The sequence below is a fragment of the Scyliorhinus torazame genome, chromosome 4, assembly GCF_047496885.1.
Source record: "Scyliorhinus torazame isolate Kashiwa2021f chromosome 4, sScyTor2.1, whole genome shotgun sequence".
NCBI classification, from domain to species: Eukaryota; Metazoa; Chordata; class Chondrichthyes; order Carcharhiniformes; family Scyliorhinidae; genus Scyliorhinus; species Scyliorhinus torazame.
The window spans coordinates 333331100-333352223 of record NC_092710.1 but is presented as its reverse complement, the minus strand read 5'-3'; the positions used below and the strand labels follow the sequence as shown (position 1 = coordinate 333352223).

At 51.3% G+C, this 21124-nt stretch overlaps 1 protein-coding gene across 1 annotated transcript in view; it reads left to right on the top strand.

Moving 5' to 3' along the window:
- lin9 (lin-9 DREAM MuvB core complex component) overlaps positions 1-21124 on the top strand; it is a 119340-nt gene that overhangs the window by 786 nt on the left and 97430 nt on the right. The window lies entirely within an intron of this gene.

Genomic DNA, 21124 nt, shown 5'->3' with positions numbered 1-21124 from the left:
TTTGCCGGGCTCCCGCCACACCTCCCACATTTGTCCTCCACGCCAAAGAACCTGCTCAATCTTGCTCCCGTTATGTGTGCTCTATGTAGCACCTTAAATTGAATCAGGCTAAGCCTGGCGCATGAGGAAGAGGAATTTACCCTGCTTAGGGCATCAGCCCACATACTCTCCTCTATCTCCTCCCCTAGTTCTTCTTCCCACTTTCCTTTTAGTTCGCCCACCGACTCCTCCCCCTCTTCCCTCATCTCTCGGTAAATCTCTGACACCTTGCCCTCTCCGACCCACACCCCTGAAAGCACCCTGTCCTGTATCCCCTGTGTCGGGAGCAACGGAAATTCCCTCACCTGTTGTCTAGTAAACGCCCTATATCTCAAGAAATTCCCCCGGGGCAACTTATACTTTTCCTCCAATGCTCCCAAGCTCGCAAAAGTCCCATCTATAAATAAATCTCCCACCCTCCTAATTCCCAACTGGTACCAGCTCTGAAATCCTCCATCCATTCTTCCTGGGGCGAACCTATGGTTGTTCCTGATTGGGGACCCCACAAGGGCTCCCCGCACCCCTCTCTGTCGCCTCCACTGTCCCCAGATATTCAATGTTGCCGCCACCACCGGGTTTGTGGTAAACTTTTTAGGTGAGATTGGTAGCGGCGCCATCACCAGCGCCTCTAAACCCGTCCCTTTACAGGACTTTCTCTCCAGTCTTTTCCATGCCGCTCCCTCACCCTCCATCATCCATTTACATATCATTGCCACATTGGCGGCCCAATAGTAATCGCCCAAGTTCGGTAGTGCCAATCCTCCTCTGTCCCTACTACGCTGAAGGAACCCCCTCCTTACTCTCGGAACTTTCCCTGCCCACACGAAGCTCGTGATGCTCCTGTCTATTTTATTAAAAAAGGTCTTGGTGATTAGTATAGGGAGACATTGAAATACAAATAAGAACCTCGGGAGGACCATCATCTTAATTGCTTGCACCCTGCCCGCCAGCGATAGAGGCTGCATGTCCCACCTCTTGAAGTCCTCCTCCATTTGTTCTACCAACCGTGTCAGATTAAGTCTGTGCAAGGTTCCCCAGCTCCTAGCGATCTGAATCCCCAGGTATCGGAAGTTTCTTTCCACTTTCCTTCGAGGCAAGCCTTCTATCTCTCTACTCTGGTCCCCTGGATGTATCACAAATAATTCACTCTTCCCCATGTTTAGCCTATACCCCGAGAAATCCCCGAACCCCCTCATAATTCGCATAACCTCTATCATCCCCCCCGCTGGGTCCGACACGTATAACAATAGGTCATCCGCGTATAACGAGACTCGGTGTTCTTCTCCCCCTCTAATCACCCCTCTCCATTTCCTGGAGTCTCTCAACGCCATGGCCAGAGGTTCAATTGCCAACGTGAACAACAATGGAGACAGCGAGCATCCCTGTCTTGTTCCCCTATATAGTCGGAAATACTCCGATCTATGTCGACCTGTAACTACTCTTGCCGTTGGAGCCCCATAAAGAAGTCTAACCCAGCTAATAAACCCGTTCCCAAACCCAAACCTCCTTAACACTTCCCATAAATACTCCCACTCCACCCTATTAAATGCCTTCTCTGCATCCATTGCCGCCACTATCTCTGCCTCCCCCTCCACTGGGGGCATCATTATCACCCCTAATAGTCGTCGCACGTTAACATTCAGTTGTCTCCCTTTTACGAACCCTGTCTGGTCTTCGTGCACCACCCCCGGGACACAGTCCTCTATCCTCGATGCCAGTACCTTTGCCAACAATTTGGCGTCCATGTTCAATAATGAAATGGGTCTATAGGACCCGCACTGCAACGGATCTTTATCCCTCTTCAAAATTAACGATATCGTCGCCTCCGACATCGTCGGGGGTAGAGTCCCCCCTTTCCTGGCCTCATTGAACATCCTCACCATCAACCGGGCCAACTTGTCCACATATTTTCTGTAAAAGTCCACCGGGAACCCGTCTGGTCCTGGGGCCTTCCCTGCTTGCATGCTTCCCAGTCCCTTAATAACCTCGTCCACCCCAATCGGTGCCCCCAGGCCTACCACCCCCCGCTCCTCCACTTTCGGGAACCTCAATTGGTCCAGGAACTGCCGCATCCCCTCCTCTCCCTCTGGGGGTTGAGACCTATACAGTTCCTCATAGAAGGTCTTGAACACCTCATTTATCTTTCCTGCCCTTCGCACCGTGTCTCCCCTTTCGTCTCTAATTCCTCCTATCTCTCTCGCTGCTGCCCTCTTTCGCAATTGATGAGCCAACAGGCGACTAGCCTTTTCCCCATATTCATACCTCCTCCCCTGTGCATCCTCCACAGTACCTCCGCCTTTCTGGTGGTCAAAAGGTCAAATTCCATCTGGAGTCGTCTCCTCTCCCTGTACAATTCCTCCTCCGGGGTCTCTGCAAATTCCCTATCCACCCTTAAAATCTCCCCCAGTAATCTTTCCCTTTCCTTGGCCTCTGTTTTCCTTTTGTGGGCCCCGATGGAGATCAGCTCTCCTCTGACCACCGCTTTTAGTGCTTCCCATACCACTCCCACAGGGACCTCGCCGTCGTCATTGACCTCCAGGTATCTCTCAATACACCCCCGCACTCTTGCACACACTCCCTCATCCGCCATCAGTCCCACATCTAATCGCCAGAGTGTTCTCTGCTCCCTTTCCTCTCCTAATTCCAGGTCCACCCAATGTGGGGCATGATCCGAAACCGCTATGGCTGAGTACTCAGCTTCTTCCACCTTAGAGATCAACGACCTTCCCAAAACAAAAAAATCTATCCGGGAGTACACTTTATGGACATGGGAGAAGGTCTAAGAAATCGCCATGGATCCACTCCCCCCATTTGGTCCATAAACCCCTTAAGTACCTTGGCCGCTGCCGGCCTTCTTCCGGTCCTTGAGCTGGATCTATCTAGCCCCGGGTCCAGCACCGTATTAAAGTCCCCTCCTAAAATCAAGTTTCCTACCTCCAGGTCCGGTATACGCCCCAGCATCCGTCTCATAAATCCCGCATCGTCCCAGTTTGGGGCATACACATTAACCAACACGACCTCCATTCCCTCCAGCCTGCCACTCACCATTACATATCTACCTCCGCTATCTGCTACGATGTTCTTTGCTTCAAATGCTACCCGTTTCCCCACCAAAATGGCCACCCCTCTATTCTTTGCGTCCAGTCCTGAGTGGAACATCTGTCCCACCCATCCTTTCCTTAGCCTAACTTGGTCCGCCACCTTTAGGTGCGTCTCTTGGAGCATAGCCACGTCTGCCCTTAGTCCTTTCAAATGCGCGAGCACTCGGGCCCTTTTTATCGGTCCGTTCAGGCCTCTCACGTTCCACGTGATCAGCCTCACTAGGGGGCTACCTGCCCCCCTCCCGTGTCGACTAGCCATTACCTTCTCTAGGCCAGTCCCATATCCCGCCTCCGCGGTCCCGCTCGCTCCCCCAGCGTCGCACACCATCCCCGCCCACCCACTCTTTAGCCATTTCCTTTTGGATTTCTGCAGCAGCAACCCAGTTGTCCCTCCCCCTCCCTCCCCCCCTCCCCGCTAGATCTCTTTCTAGCATGATTGCTCCCCCATATTACTTCCGTAAGTCAGCTGACTTCAACTGACCCCTGCTGCTCCTGCTCACTCCTCGACACCCCGTGTGGGGAACTCCCATCCGCCTTGCGCCTGTCTTCCCGCCTTATTCTTTCTGGCGCGGGAACATCCCTTTACCTGACCCGCCTCTTATGGCGCAGCTCCCTTTCCCCTCCCCTTCCCCATTCTCCAACTATGTCCCGTCTTTCCCCCCTCACCGGCGCCCACATTTCCCCAATGTCTCCCCCCTTCCCAATTTACTTCTCAATTAACTTCAACCATAACATTAACAATAACATTTCCTGCAGCATCAGTCCCTCAGTTCCGATCCAATTTCTCTTCTTTGATGAAGGTCCATTCTTCCTCCGCCGTCTCGAAATAATGGTGTCTCTCCTGATACGTGACTCATAGTCTTGCCGGCTACAGCATCCCGAACTTCACCTTCCTTTTATGCAACACCTCTTTGGCTCGGTTGAAGCTCGCCCTCCTTCTCGCCACCTCCGCACTCCAATCCTGGTATACCCGTACCACTGCATTCTCCCATCTGCTACTCCGCACCTTTTTAGCCCATCTCAGGACCTCTTCTCATCCTTAAGGCACTCATCCGATAATCGCACGATTATCGCCCTGGGTGGTTCTCCCGCTTTTGGTCTTCTCGCCGGAATCCGATTTGCCCACTCCACCTCCAAGGGGCCCGTAGGGGCCTCAGCACCCATCAGTGGGCTCAGCATCGTACTTGCGTACGCTCCACAGTCCACTCCTTCCACACCCTCAGGGAGACCCAGTATCCGAAGGTTCTTCCTTCGCGCTCCATTTTCTAGGGCTTCGATCCTTTCAGTACACTTTTTATGAAGCGCCTCGTGCGTCTGTGTCTTAACCGCCAGGCCCAGGATCTCGTCCTCAATATCTGTCACCTTCTGCTCCACCACGCGGAGCTCTGTGTCCTGGGTCTTTAATGTCTCCTTGAGCCCCTCAATTGCCTGTAGCAACGGGGTCAGCACCTCCCTCTTCAGCAGCTCCACGCACCGTCTCACAATTTCATCCTGCTCAGGCCCCCATGTCGCCTGCGCTTTCTCCGCCGCCATCTTGTACTTCTCTCTTTCTGACCCTTTGGTCGACGATTCCTCGCGCTGCAGCCGCCGCCGCCGGTTTTTTCCTCCTTCGTTTGGGGGGGACTCCCTTCTCACACACCCCACACCGGGTTGCGTCGTCGAAAAATTCCCCGTTGGGGCTCTTAAAAGAGCCCGAAGGTCCGTCGGAGCTGGAGCCGCCGAAGCGTGCGGCTAGCTAGGCATCACCGCAACCGGAAGTCCCTTCAGTGGCCTTGATGAGATCTTTTCACAGTTGTTCCCTCTGCTGCTAGAATTCACCTTTGATACAGGCCCTCAGGTCAGCTTGCAGCTTTAAGCTTGCCCTTCCCCCGCCTGCATGCTGGAAGAGGCCCTGTTTATCCTGCAGTTGCAGCCAAATGTTTTACTGTTTCTGCCGTGTCTGGCAACCCAGAGACATACCCTTCCTGGGGGACACTGTCGGGGGAATATTGCAGCCTTCTTCCCACACCGGGAAATGTCAAACAAATGCCGTGGGGGCCCTGTAAAAGAGCCCAAAAGTCCGTTCCAAGCAGGAGCTGCCGAATATGCGACCTAGCTCTGCATAGCCGCACCCGGAAGTCCTTGAGCCGGTTAGATGAAGTGTGAAACTGTTATAGAAACATAAAAGCAGGAGGAGGCCATTCGGCCCTTCGAGTCTGTTCCGCCATTCATTATGATCATGGCTGATCATCCGACTCAATAGCCTGAACCTGCCTCCCACCCCCCCCCCCCCCCCATATCCTTTGATCTATGTAGAATCATAGAATTTTACAGCACAGAAGGAGGCCATTCAGCTCCTTGTGTTTGCACCAACTCCCAAAAGAGCAATCAGGGTGGTTCCATTCCCCAGCCCTATCTCTGTAGCCCTTTAAATTCATCACTTTCAAATATATATCCAGCTCTCTTCTGAAACCTCTCATGGAATCCACCTCAATGACTGCCCTTCGGACTGATCTGTTCCCTGTAAGAACACTATTCACGACGTCCTATGCTGCTCTTGCTCATGTATTTGCTTTGTTTGGCCCCTTGTTCCACACTGTAACCAATGTTTGTCGGTGTACCATTTGTCAATGTACTTTGTTGATTGTTCTTTTTGTCTACTATATATGTACTGTGTACGTTCCCTCAACCGCAGAAAAATACTTTTCACTGTACTTTGGTACATGTGACAATAAATCAAATCAAAATCAACACTCCCCCAGGCGGCACATTCCAAACCCCAACAATTCTGAGTAAAGATGTTTCTCCTCATCTCACTCCTCACTCTCTTGCTGACCATCTTGAAATTGTGACCCCTGGTCCCTGACATACCAATTAATGGAAACCAAATAATATCCTTCTTTACCTTGCCAAAATTGTTCTTAATTTTGAACACCTCAAAAGGGTCACCTCTTAATCTTCTGCTCTAAAAGATCACAAGCTTAAAAATTCTTCATTCCTGGTATCATTCGCGTAAATCTCCTCTGCACTCTATCCAGGGCTTTAATATTCTTCCTTAAAAAGGTGCCCAGAACTGAACACAATTCCAGAAATGGTCTGACCAATGATTTGTAGAGGTAGCATCATTTCCTTGCTTTTATACTCTATGCCTCTATTTATAAACCCAAGGAAGCTTGGCCAACTTCAGAGAATTATGCACTTGAACCCCAAAGTCCCTCTGCTCCTATACTCCCCTTAAAGTTGTACCATTGAAGGGCAGCACGGTGGCGCAGCGAGTAGCACTGCAGCCTCACAGTGCCGAGGTCCCAGGTTCGATCCCGGCAGGGTCACTGTTTGTGCGGAGTTTTCACCTTCTCCCCGTGTCTGCGTGGGTTTCCTCCGGGTGCTTCGATTTCCTCCCACAGTCCAAAGATGTGCAGGTTAGGTGGATTGGCCATGCTAAATTGCGTTTAGTGTCCACAAAATGTTGAGTGGGGGGTTACTGGCTTACGGGAATAGGGTAGATACCTTGGCTTCAGTAGGGTGCTGTTTGTAAGGGCCGGTGCAGACTCGATGGGCCGAATGGCCTCCTTCTGCACTGTAAATTCTATGTATAGGGTTGACCACGCTAAATTGGCCTTAAGTGGAAAAATGAATTGGGTACTCTAAATTTAAAAAGAAAAAGTTGTACCATTGAGCCTATATTGTCTCCCCATGTTCCTTCTCCCAAAATGCATTACCTCACATTTCTCTGCATTGAAATTCATCTGCCAAGTGTCTGCCCATTTGGCCAACTTGTCAATGTCCCTCTGAAGCCGCTCAGCGTCATCCTCACAATTCACTCTTCTCCCTAGCTTAGTATCATGTGCAAATTTAGAGACTTTGCCCTCAACACTCACTTCAAAATGATTTATATATATATATATCAGAAAAAGCAAGGATCCCAACACTGAAACTTGGGGAACACCACTTTCAACTTGTCTCCTGCCTGAGAAATGTCCATCTATACCTACCCTCTGTTTCCTATCTCTCAGCCAACGTCTAATCCATGCTGCCAAGGACCCATCAATCCCAAACATTTCTAACTTGCTAACCAACCTGCCATGTGTCAAATGCTTTCTGAAAGTCCAAATATACAACATGCACACCACTACTACTACTGCCTGTGTGCCTGTGTCACCTCGTCAAAAATCTCAATTAAATTTGCCACACAAATTTTGCCCTTGACAAACCCATGTTGTTTTGAAATATATTTTTATTCAAAACACTGCAACAAAATTTCACAGACGCATAAAATAACACTCAAATATATTGCAAACATGGCCACAAATAGATCTTTTGAAGAAAGCAATGAATGGCTTCCATCTGGAGTTAAACCCTTCCTCTGACTCCCTAATGACATATTTAATTTTTTCCAGTCTCAGAAATTCTGCCAAGTCCCCAATCATACCGAAGCCCTAGGTGGTGTCGCCGGGCAGTAAGAGAAGCGATGGCCAGGACGTCAGATCTCTTCCCCTCAAGAAGCTCCGGAAAGTCCATAACCCCAAAGACTGTCCCCAGTGGACACGGTCCCAACCCAACCCCCATGATCTGTTTTGTTTTGTTTTGTTTATTGTCACGTGTACCGAGGTACAGTGAAAAGTATTTTTCTGCGAACTGCTCAACAAATTAAGTACATGAAAAGAAAAGAAAATACATAATAGGGCAACAGAAGGTACACAATGTAACTACGTAAACACCGGCATCAGATGAAGCATACAGGGTGTAGTGTTAATCAGGTCAGTCCATAAGAGGGTAGTTTAGGAGTCTGGTAACAGCGGGGAAGAAGCTGTTTTGAGTCTGTTCGTGCGTGATCTCAGACTTCTGTATCTCCTGCCCGATGGAAGAAGTTGGAAGAGTGAGTAAGCCGGGTGGGAGGGGTCTTTGATTATGCTGCCCGCTTTCTCCAGGCAGCAGGAGGTGTAGATGGAGTCAGTGGATGGGAGGCAGGTCCGTGTGATGGACTGGGCTGTGTTCACGACTCTGTGAAATCTCTTGTGGTCTTGGGCCGAGCAGTTGCCGTACCAGGCTGTGATACTGCCAGATAGGATGCTTTCTATGGTGCATCTATAAAAGTTGGTAAGAGTTAATGTGGATATGCCGAATTTCCTTAGTTTCCTGAGGAAGTATAGGCGCTGTTGTGCTTTCTTGGTGGTAGCGTCGCTGTGGGTGGACCAGGACAGATTTTTGGAGCTGTGTACCCCTAGGAATTTGAAACTGCTAACCATCTCCACCTCGGCCCCGTTGATGCTGACAGGGGTGTGTACAGTACTTGGCTTCCTGACGTCAGTGACCAGCTCTTTAGTTTTGCTGGCATTGAGGGAGAGATTGGGTCGCTGCACCACTCCGCTAGGTTCTCAATCTCCCTCCTGTATTCTGACTCGTCGTTATTCAAGATCCGGCCTACTATGGTCGTATCGTCAGCAAACTTGTAGGTGGAGTTGGAACCAAATTTTGCCACGCAGTCGTGTGTGTACAAGGAGTATAGTAGGGGGCTAAGTACGCAGCATTGAGAGGCCCCGGTATTGAGGACTATTGTGGAGGAGGTGTTGTTGTTTATTCTTACTGATTGTGGTCTGTGGGTTAGAAATTCGAGGATCCAGTTGCAGAGTAAGGAGCCAAATCTTGATTTTGGAGCTTTGATGAGAGCTTGGCTGGGATTATGGTGTTGAAGGTGGAGCTGTGGTCAATATATAGGAGTCTGCTGTAGGAGTCCTTGTTGTCGAGATGCTCTAGGGCTGAGTGTAGGGCCAGGGAGATGGCGTCTGCTGTGGACTGGTTGCGGTGGTATGCAACTTGCAGTGGATCAAGGCGTTCTGGGAGTATGGAGGTGAGGCGCATCATGACCAACCACTCAAAGCACTTCATTACAACTGAAGTCAGGGCCACCAGACAGTAGTCATTGAGGCACGTTCTTCTTTGGCACCGGTGTGATGGTGGTCTTCTTGAAGCAGGTGGGGACCTCAGAGCGGAGTAGGAACAGGTTAAAGATGTCCGTGAACTCATCTGCCAGCTGGTCTGCGCAGGCTCTTAATGCACGACCAGGAATCCCGTTCTGAGGGTTCACTTTCAGGAAAGCCGATCTGACTTTGGAATCTGTGGGTATGAGTGTGTCCGGGGCTGCTGGGGAACTCGACAGCGGATCGTTGGTTTCCTGCTCGAACCGAGCATACAATGCGTTGAGTTCATCGGGGAGGGGTGCACTGCTGCTGGAGATACAGCTTGGCTTCGCTTTGTAGCCCGTTATGTTGTTTAGGCCTTGTCACAACCGGCAAGAGTCTGTAACGCTAGTCTTTGACTCTAGCTTTGTCTGATATTCTCTCGGCATCTTGGATAGCTTTGGAGAGGTCATACCTAGATTTCTTGTATCGGTCAGGGTCGCCTGACTTGAACACCTAGACCTGTCCTTCAGTAGGGAGTCAATCTCGCGATTGAGCCATGGTTTCCGGTTGGGGAATGTACGTACTGAATTCTTTGGCACGCAGTTGTCCACACATTTGCTGATAAAGTCTGTGACTGTGTTGGCATACTCATTTAAGTTGGTCACTGAGTTCTTAAATATGGACCAGTCCACTGTCTCCAAGCAGTCACGTAGGAGCTCTTCTGTTTCCTCGGACCAGCACTGCACGACCTTCTTAGCTGGATTCTCCCGCTTGAGTTTCTGCTTGTATGCCGGGAGAAGGAGCACCGTCTTATGGTCTCATTTCCCAAAGTGCGGTCGGGGGATGGAACGGTAGGCGCCCTTGATTTTTGAGTAGCAGTGGTCAAGACTCTTGTCGCCCCTGGTGGGATAGGAGATGTGCTGGTTGAATTTTGGCAGTACACTCGTGAGGTTGGCCTGGTTGAAGTCCCTGGTACGATGAATATGGTCTCCAAGGCAAGTTTTTTTACCGAGGGTAGTGGGTGCCTGGAACTCGCTGCCGGAGGAGGTGGTGGAAGCAGGGACGATAGTCACGTTTAAGGGGCATCTTGACACCATGAGCCCGGTGGTGGTGGCTGCCCTCAAAATCTGGGGGCAGTGGAGGCGGCACGGGGGGGGGGAAGCTGGGGCCTCGGTGTGGACCCTAATACGGGGGAACCACCGGTTCGTCCCAGGGAGAACAGATGGAGGGTTTTCGGGGTGGCACATGGCAGGGATACAAAGTTTGGGGGACCTGTTTGTGGACTGGAAGTTCGCGAACCTGGGTGAGCTGGAGGAGAAGTATGGGCTCCCCCCGGGGAACACCTTCAGGTACTTACAGGTAAGGGCGTTTGCCAGGCGGCAGGTGGTGGAATTCCCGCGGCTGCTGCCACACACAGTGCAGGACAGGGTGCTCTCGGGGGGGGGGGGGGGGGGGGGGGGGGGGGCATTGGAGTGGGGAAGATCTCGGAAACTTACCAGGTGATGCAGGAGGAGGAGGAGGCCTCGGTGGTGGAGGTGAAAGGCAAGTGGGAGGAGGAGTTGGGAGAGGAGATTGAGAAAGGGACGTGGGCAGATGCCCTGGGGAGGGTGAACTCTTCCTCTTCGTGCGCGAGGCTCAGCCTCATACAGTTTAAGGTGCTGCACAGGGCACACATGACCGGGACAAGGATGAGCCGGTTTTTTTGGGGTGAGGACAGGTGTGTTAGGTGCTCGGGGAGCCCAGCAAATCACACCCATATGTTCTGGGCGTGCCCAGTGCTGGAGGAATTTTGGAAGGGCATAGCGAGGACGGTGTCGAGGGTGGTAGGACCCAGGGTCAAACCGGGCTGGGGGCTCCCAATATTTGGGGTGGCAGAGGAGCCGGGAGTGCAGGAGGCGAAAGAGGCCAGAATTCTGGCCTTTGCGTCCCTGGTAGCCCGGTGAAGGATTCTTCTTCAGTGGAAGGATACGAGTCCCCCAAGCGTGGAATCCTGGATCAACGATATGGCGGGGTTTATTAAGTTGGAGAGGGTGAAATTCATCTTGAGAGGGTCGGTACAAGGGTTCTTTAGGTGGTGGCAACTGTTCTTAGACTTCCTGGCAGAACGGTAGACATTGGTCAATGGCAGCAGCAACTCGGGGGGGGTTTACTTTACTTTATTTTTATTTTTGTTCTCGTTATTTACACTGGAGGGTCTGAAGGGGTGTATATACCGGTTGTGTTAAGTCGGGGTGTTAATGTTAATTTGTTATTTATGTACAGGGGGGAGAGGGGTATGGAGGGTTGCTTTTCTAGACTGTGTTTTGTACTTAACCCTGTTGGGTTCCTTTTTCATTTTGTTATTGATATTTCATGAAAACCTTAATAAAAATTATTTGTAAAAAAAAAAAGGAGGGGCATCTTGAAAATACATGGATAGGATGGGAATAGAGGGATATGGACCCCGGAAGTGTAGAAGATTTTAGTTTAGACGGGCAGCATGGTCGGTGCAGGCTTGGAGGGCCGAAGGGCCTGTTCCTGTGCTGTACTTTTCTTTGTTCTTGTTTGGGTGTTCTGTTTTGTAGTTGTTTATAACTGCACAGTTCGTCCAGCGCCGCCTTCACCTCTGCCTGGGGTGGGATGCAGACCGCTGTGATAATGGCTGAAGTGAACGCCTGTGGAAGATAGTATGGGTGGTACGTCACGGTCAGGCATTCCAGGTCCAGAGAGCAGTAGGCCGCCAGGGTCGCCACATCAGGAGGAGTTGATGAGGAGGCAAACCCCTCCACTCTTCACTTTGCCTGATGACGCGGTGCGGTCCGCACGATGAATTGAGAGGCCTTCAGGTTGTATGGCACAGTCCGTGAGGCGGGGGTGAGCCATGTCTCTGTGAAACAGAGCACACAGCAGATAGGAGGTTCTGAGTGGTCTGGCACAAATCTCCAGGGCCAGATGAAATGTATCCCAGGCAGTTGAGTGAGGCAAGGGAGGAAATAGCCAATTTTCAATTCCCCTCTGGCCACAGGAGAGGTGCCAGAGGAGTAGAGGATAGCCAATGTACCATTATTCAAGAAGGGAGGAAGGGATAAACCAGGAAACTACAGGCCAGTCAGTCTAACAGTGGTGGGAAAGCTATTGGAAACAATTCTGAAGAATAGAATTAATATGCATTTGGGGAGGCAGGGATTAATCAACATCAGTCAGCAACTTGATTGAACTTTTCAAAGATGTAACCAGGTGTTTAGGCAATGCATTTGACACAGTCCACTTGGACTTCAAGCTTTTGATAAGGTCCCAAATGGGAGACTGATAGTAAAGGTAAGAGCCCATGGGATCCAAGAAAATTTGGCAAATTGGTCCCAAAATTGTCGGGTGGCAGGAAGCAGAGAGTGATGGTCCTGTTCAGTGGGGTCCCGCAGGGATCAGTGTTGGGGCCCTTGCTGTTTGTGGTTGATCAGATGGGCTGATCAGTGGCAAATGGAATTCAATCCAGATAAGTGTGAGGTGATGCACTGAGGCAGGACAAACAAGGCAAAGGAATACATGATAATGGCAGGTTCCTATGCAAGAAATCCAAGTACGACTTACATAAAGGGACGCCAAAAGACCATACCGGACCAAACTAGAGTCCCAGGCCAACGACACAAATCCACAACATCTATGGTAGGGCTTGCACGAGATCACAGGCTACAAAGCAAGGCCGGGTGGAATCTCTGGGGCTGGAGCATCCCTCCCCGATAAACTGAACAAATTCTATGCCCGCTTTGAACAGTCAGCCATTACATCAGTGCCACCCGCCCCAATAGCCCTGGACAGACCCATACCCACTATTACAGCCTCAGACGTACGAGCTGTCTTCTTGAAAGTGAACCTGCAGAAAGCGACAGGCCCCGATGGGGAACCTGGGCGAGCACACGGAGCCTACACAGACTTGCTAGTGAGTGTATTCGTAGACATCTTCAACAACACCCTTTTTCAGTCCGAGGTTCCCACCTCCATCAAGAAGAGCGCCATAGTACCAGTACCAAAGAAGAACAAGGTAGCCTGCCTCAACGACTACCGACCGGTGGCCCTGACATCTGTCATCATGAAATGCTTCGAGCGGCTAGTCATGAGACAGATCAATGCCAGCCTCCCAGCCGGTTTCGATCCATTGCAGTTCGCCTATCATCGCAACCGGTCCACAGCAAATGTTATCTCACTGGGCCTACAATCAACACTTGAACACCTCGACAACAAGGACAGCTATGTGAGACTGCTGTTCATAGACAGCTCCGCCTTCAACACCATTATCCCGACAAAACTAATAACTAAACTCTGCAATCTTCGACTTAACCCCTCCCTGTGCAGCTGGATCTTGACTTCCTCACCAACAGACTGCAATCTGTCAGGATAGGTAACAACACCTCCTCCACAATAGTCCTCAACACCGGGGCCCCGCAAGGATGTCCGCTACTGTACTCCCTATTCACACGCACACACGACTGTGTGGCAAGATCTGACTCCAATTCAATCTATAAGTTTGCAGATGATACAACTGTGGTGGGTCGTACCTCAAACAACGACAAGTCAGACTACAGAAGGGAGATAGATCACTTGGTTGCATAGTGTACCGAAAAGAACTTCTCTCTCAATGTTAGTAAAACCAAGGAACTGATCATCGACTTCAGGAAGCGCCCCTGTTTACATCGATGGCTCCGAAGTAGAGATGATCGATACCTTTAAGTTCCTGGGGGTCACCATCACCAACAGTCTGTCCTGGTCCACTCGCGTTGGTGCAACAGTCAAGAAAGCCCAAAAACGTCTCTACTTCCTACAGAAGCTAAAGAAATTTGGCATGCGACTTCCGGGTGCGGCTATGCATAGCTAGGTCGCATATTCGGCAGCTCCTGCTTGGAACGGACTTTTGGGCTCTTTTACAGGGCCCCCACGGCATTTGTTTGACATTTCCCGGTGTGGGAAGAAGGCGGCAATATTCCCCCGACAGTGTCCCCCAGGAAGGGTATGTCTCTTGGTTGCCAGACACACGCAGAAACAGTGAAAGATTTGGCTGCAACTACAGGATAAACAGGGCCTCTTCCAGCATGCAGGCGGGGGAAGGGCAAGCTTAAAGCTGCAAGCTGACCTGAGGGCCTGTATCAAAGGTGAATTCTAGCAGCAGAGGGAACAACTGTGAAAAGACCTCATCAAGACCACTGAAGGGACTTCCGGTTGCGGTGATGCCTAGCTAGCCGCACGCTTCGGCGGCTCCAGCTCCGACGGACCTTCGGGCTCTTTTAAGAGCCCCAACGGGGAATTTTTCGACGACGCAACCCGGTGTGGGGCGTGTGAGAAGGGAGTCCCCCCCAAACGAAGGAGGAAAAAACCGGCGGCGGCGGCTGCAGCGCGAGGAATCGTCGACCAAAGGGTCAGAAAGAGAGAAGTACAAGATGGCGGCGGAGAAAGCGCAGGCGACATGGGGGCCTGAGCATGAAATTGTGAGACGGTGCGTGGAGCTGCTGAAGAGGGAGGTGCTGACCCCGTTGCTACAGGCAATTGAGGGGCTCAAGGAGACATTAAAGACCCAGGAGACAGAGCTCCGTGTGGTGGAGCAGAAGGTGACAGATATTGAGGACGAGATCCTGGGCCTGGCGGTTAAGACACAGACGCACGAGGCACTTCATAAAAAGTGTACTGAAAGGATCGAAGCCCTAGAAAATGGAGCGCGAAGGAAGAACCTTCGGATACTGGGTCTCCCTGAGGGTGTGGAAGGAGTGGACTGTGGAGCGTACGCAAGTACGATGCTGAGCTCACTGATGGGTGCTGAGGCCCCTACGGGCCCCTTGGAGGTGGAGTGGGCAAATCGGATTCCGGCGAGAAGACCAAAAGCGGGAGAACCACCCAGGGCGATAATCGTGCGATTTTACCGCCTTAAGGATAGAGAAGAGGTCCTGAGATGGGCTAAAAAGGTGCGGAGTAGCAGATGGGAGAATGCAGTGGTACGGGTATACCAGGATTGGAGTGCGGAGGTGGCGAGAAGGAGGGCGAGCTTCAACCGAGCCAAAGAGGTGTTGCATAAAAGGAAGGTGAAGTTCGGGATGCTGCAGCCGGCAAGACTATGGGTCACGTATCAGGAGAGACAGCGGAGGAAGCATGGACCTTCATCAAAGAAGAGAAATTGGATCGGAACTGAGGGACTGATGCTGCAGGAAATGTTATTGTTAATGTTACGGTGGAAGTTAATTGAGAAGTAAACAGGGAAGGGGGGAGACATTGGGGAAATGTGGGCGCCGGTGAGGGGGGAAAGACGGGACATAGTTGGAGAATGGGGAAGGGGAGGGGGAGGGGAAAGGGAGCTGCGCCATAAGAGGCGGGTCAGGTAAAGGGATGTTCCCGCACCAGAAAGAATAAGGCAGGAAGACAGGCGCAAGGCGGATGGGAGTTCCCCACATGGGGGGGGTCGAGGAGTGAGCAGGAGTAGCCGGGGTCAGTTGAAGTCAGCTGACTTACGGAAGTAATATGGGGGGAGCAATCAAGCTAGAAAGAGATCTAGCGGGGAGGGGAGGAGGGAGGGAGAAGGGGGGGGGGGACAACTGGGTTGCTGCTGCGGAAATCCAAAAGGAAATGGCTAAAGAGTGGGTGGGCGGGGATGGTGTGCGACGCTGGAGGAGCGAGCGGGAGCGCGGAGGCGGGATATGGGACTGGCCTAGAGAAGGTAATGGCTAGTCGACACGGGAGGGGGGCAGGTAGCCCCCTAGTGAGGCTGATCACGTGGAACGTGAGAGGCCTGAACGGACCGATAAAAAGGGCCCGAGTGCTCGCGCATTTGAAAGGACTAAGGGCAGACGTGGTTATGCTCCAAGAGACGCACCTAAAGGTGGCGGACCAAGTTAGGCTAAGGAAAGGATGGGTGGGACAGGTGTTCCACTCAGGACTGGACGCAAAGAATAGAGGGGTGGCCATTTTGGTGGGGAAACAGGTCGCATTTGAAGCAAAGAACATCGTAGCAGATAGCGGAGGTAGATATGTAATGGTGAGTGGCAGGCTGGAGGGAATGGAGGTCGTGTTGGTTAACGTGTATGCCCCAAACTGGGACGATGCGGGATTTATGAGACGGATGCTGGGGCGTATACCGGACCTGGAGGTAGGAAACTTGATTTTAGGAGGGGACTTTAATACGGTGCTGGACCCGGGGCTAGATAGATCCAGCTCAAGGACCGGAAGAAGGCCGGCAGCGGCCAAGGTACTTAAGGGGTTTATGGACCAAATGGGGGGAGTGGATCCATGGCGATTTCTTAGACCTAGGGCTAGGGAGTATTCCTTCTTCTCCCATGTCCATAAAGTGTACTCCCGGATAGATTTTTTTGTTTTGGGAAGGTCGTTGATCTCTAGGGTGGAAGAAGCTGAGTACTCAGCCATAGCGGTTTCGGATCATGCCCCACATTGGGTGGACCTGGAATTAGGAGAGGAAAGGGAGCAGAGAACACTCTGGCGATTAGATGTGGGACTGATGGCGGATGAGGGAGTGTGTGCAAGAGTGCGGGGGTGTATTGAGAGATACCTGGAGGTCAATGACGACGGCGAGGTCCCTGTGGGAGTGGTATGGGAAGCACTAAAAGCGGTGGTCAGAGGAGAGCTGATCTCCATTGGGGCCCACAAAAGGAAAACAGAGGCCAAGGAAAGGGAAAGATTACTGGGGGAGATTTTAAGCGTGGATAGGGAATTTGCAGAGACCCCGGAGGAGGAATTGTACAGGGAGAGGAGACGACTCCAGACGGAATTTGACCTTCTGACCACCAGAAAGGCGGAGGTACTGTGGAGGAAGGCACAGGGGAGGAGGTATGAATATGGGGAAAAGGCGAGTCGCCTGTTGGCTCATCAATTGCGAAAGAGGGCAGCAGCGAGGGAAATAGGAGGAATTAGAGACGAAAGGGGAGACACGGTGCGAAGGGCAGGAAAGATAAATGAGGTGTTCAAGACCTTCTATGAGGAACTGTATAGGTCTCAACCCCCAGAGGGAGGGGAGGGGATGCGGCAGTTCCTGGACCAATTGAGGTTCCCGAAAGTGGAGGAGCGGGGGGTGGTAGGCCTGGGGGCACCGATTGGGGTGGACGAGGTTATTAAGGGACTGGGAAGCATGCAAGCAGGGAAGGCCCCAGGACCAGACGGGTTCCCGGTGGAGTATTACAGAAAATATGTGGACTTGTTGGCCCCGTTGATGGTGAGGACGTTCAATGAGGCCAGGAAAGGGGGTACTCTACCCCCGACGATGTCGGAGGCGACGATATCGTTAATTTTGAAGAGGGATAAAGATCCGTTGCAGTGCGGGTCCTATAGACCCATTTCATTGTTGAACGTGGACGCCAAATTGTTGGCAAAGGTACTGGCATCGAGGATAGAGGACTGTGTCCCGGGGGTGGTGCACGAAGACCAGACAGGGTTCGTAAAAGGGAGACAACTGAATGTTAACGTGCGACGACTATTAGGGGTGATAATGATGCCCCCAGTGGAGGGGGAGGCAGAGATAGTGGCGGCAATGGACGCAGAGAAGGCATTTGATAGGGTGGAGTGGGAGTATTTATGGGAAGTGTTAAGGAGGTTTGGGTTTGGGAACGGGTTTATTAGCTGGGTTAGACTTCTTTATGGGGCTCCAACGGCAAGCGTAGTTACAGGTCGACATAGATCGGAGTATTTCCGACTATATAGGGGAACAAGACAGGGATGCCCGCTGTCTCCATTGTTGTTCGCGTTGGCAATTGAACCTCTGGCCATGGCGTTGAGAGACTCCAGGAAATGGAGAGGGGTGATTAGAGGGGGAGAAGAACACCGAGTCTCGTTATATGCGGATGACCTATTGTTATACGTGTCGGACCCAGCGGGGGGAATGATAGAGGTTATGCGAATTTTGAGGGGGTTCGGGGATTTCTCGGGGTATAGGCTAAACATGGGGAAGAGTGAATTATTTGTGATACATCCAGGGGACCAGAGTAGAGAGATAGAAGGCTTGCCTCTAAGGAAAGTGGAAAGAAACTTCCGATACCTGGGGATTCAGATCGCTAGGAGCTGGGGAACCTTGCACAGACTTAATCTGACACGGTTGGTAGAACAAATGGAGGAGGACTTCAAGAGGTGGGACATGCAGCCTCTGTCGCTGGCGGGCAGGGTGCAAGCAATTAAGATGATGGTCCTCCCGAGGTTCTTATTTGTATTTCAATGTCTCCCTATACTAATCACTAAGACCTTTTTTAATAAAATAGACAGGAGCATCACGAGCTTCGTGTGGGCAGGGAAAGTTCCGAGAGTAAGGAGGGGGTTCCTTCAGCGTAGTAGGGACAGAGGAGGATTGGCACTACCGAACTTGGGCGATTACTATTGGGCCGCCAATGTGGCAATGATACGTAAATGGATGATGGAGGGTGAGGGAGCGGCGTGGGAAAGACTGGAGAGAAAGTCCTGTAAAGGGACGAGTTTAGAGGCGCTGGTGACGGCGCCGCTACCGATCTCACCTAAAAAGTTTACCACGAACCCGGTGGTGGCGGCAACATTGAATATCTGGGGACAGTGGAGGCGACAGAGAGGGGTGCGGGGAGCCCTGGTGGGGTCCCCAATCAGGAACAACCATAGGTTCGCCCCAGGAAGAATGGATGGAGGATTTCAGAGCTGGTTCCAGCTGGGAATTAGGAGGGTGGGAGATTTATTTATAGATGGGACTTTTGCGAGCTTGGGAGCATTGGAGGAAAAGTATAAGTTGCCCCGGGGAAATTTCTTGAGATATATGCAGGTGAGGGCATTTACTAGACAACAGGTGAGGGAATTTCCATTGCTCCCGACACAGGGGATACAGGACAGGGTGCTTTCAGGGGTGTGGGTCGGAGAGGGCAAGGTGTCAGAGATTTACCGAGAGATGAGGGAAGAGGGGGAGGAGTCGGTGGGCGAACTAAAAGGAAAGTGGGAAGAAGAACTAGGGGAGGAGATAGAGGAGGGTATGTGGGCTGATGCCCTAAGCAGGGTAAATTCCTCTTCCTCATGCGCCAGGCTTAGCCTGATTCAATTTAAGGTGCTACATAGAGCACACATAACGGGAGCAAGATTGAGCAGGTTCTTTGGAGTGGAGGACAAATGTGGGAGGTGTGGCGGGAGCCCGGCAAACCACGCACATATGTTTTGGGCGTGCCCGGCACTGGAAGGGTATTGGAAGGGAGTGACGGGAGTGATTTCGCGGGTGGTGAAGGCCCGGGTCAAACCAGGCTGGGGGTTAGCTCTATTTGGAGTTGCGGAAGAGCCGGGAGTGCAGGAGGCGAAAGAGGCCGACGTTGTGGCCTTTGCGTCCCTAGTAGCCCGGCGCAGGATCCTACTCATGTGGAAGGAGGCGAAACCCCCCGGACTGGAGGCCTGGGTAAATGATATGGCGGGGTTCATTAAACTGGAGCAGATAAAGTTTGCCCTGAGGGGATCGGCTCAAGGGTTCACCAGGCGGTGGCAGCCATTTCTCGACTACCTAGGGGAACGTTAGAGGGAAGACAGATGACCAGCAGCAGCAACCCAGGGGGAGGGGGGGGGGGGGGGGAGGGGGGGGGGGTTTAGTTTAGGTCAAAGATAAAGGGGTTTTGTTACTTGTGTATTGTTTAAAATTTCTGTATTGTTATTGTTGCGTTTGCTTTGTAAGAGGGGAAAAATTGTTGTTTGGGAAAAAATTTTCAATAAAACATTTATAAAAAAAAAAGAAATTTGGCATGCCAGCATCGACTCTCTCAAACCATAGAGAGCATCCTATCCGGCTGCATCACAGCCTGGTATGGCAACTGCTCGGCCCAAGACCGCAAGAAACTGCAGTGTGGTGAACTCAGCCCTACGCATCACACAAGCTTGCCACCCTCACATTGATCTGTCTGCACCTCCCGCTGCCTCAGGAAGGCAGACAGCATTATCAGAGACCCCTCACTCCCAGGCATTGCCCTCTTCCAGACCCTCCCATCAGGCAGAAGGTACAGAAGTCTGAAGACTCGCACATCCAGACATAGGAACAGCTTCTTCCCCTCAGCTACAAGACTCCTCAACGACTGCCCCTCGGACTGATCTGTTCCCTGTAAGAACACTATTCACGACACCCTCTCCTGCTCTTGCTTATGTTGTAATTGCTTTGTTATTTTGCCCTTGTTCCATACTATAAATAATTACTTATTTGTAGATGTAATGTATACTTTTTTGCATTCACTGTAACTATCTACTATTTTCTTTTTTGTCTACTGTGTACGTCTCCTTGGCCGCAGAAAAATACCTTTCATTGAACTTCGGTATATGTGACAATAAATCAATCAAATCAAGGATCCTGAGAAGCACCGAGATCAGAGGGACCTTGGTATACATGTACACCAATCCTTTAAGCTAGCAGGTCTTAATGCTGGAACTGTATAAAACGTTGGTTAGGCCACAGCTAGAGTATTGTGTATAGTTCTGGAATCCACATTATAGGAGGGATGTGATAGCACTGGGATGGGTGCAGAGGAGGTTTACCAGGGTGTGGCCTGGGCTGGAGAGTTAGGTATGAAAAGAGATTGGATAGACAGGGAGCAGAGGAGACTGAGGGGGGACATGATTGAGATATATAAAATTATGAGGGCATAGATAGAGTAGACAGGAAGAAACCTTTCCCCTTGGTGGAGGGATCAATGACCATGGGGCAGAGATTTAAGGTAAGGGGCAGGAGGTTTAGAGGGGATGTGAGGAAAAGCTTTTTCACCCAGAGGGTGTTGGGAACTCATTGCCTGAGGCTGATGGAGGCAGAAACCCTACATTTCAGAAATATTTAGATGTACACTTGCGATGCCAAGGCATACAAGGCAAATTACCTAACAGCACGTCTTTCGGGACTTGTGGGAGGAAACTGGAGCACCCGGAGGAAACCCACGCTGACACGGGGAGAACGTGCAGACGCCACACAGACAGTGACACAGCCAGGAATCGAACCTGCGAACCTGGAGCTTTGAAGCTGCAGTGCTAATCACTGTGCTACCGTGCTGCCCTACACTCCTGTATGCTTCAACCGATGCCTGTGTTTATGTGTTTACATTGTGTATCTATCGTATGTCCTGTTTTTATGTATGGAATGATCTGTCTGGACGGTATGCAGAATAATACTTTTCACTG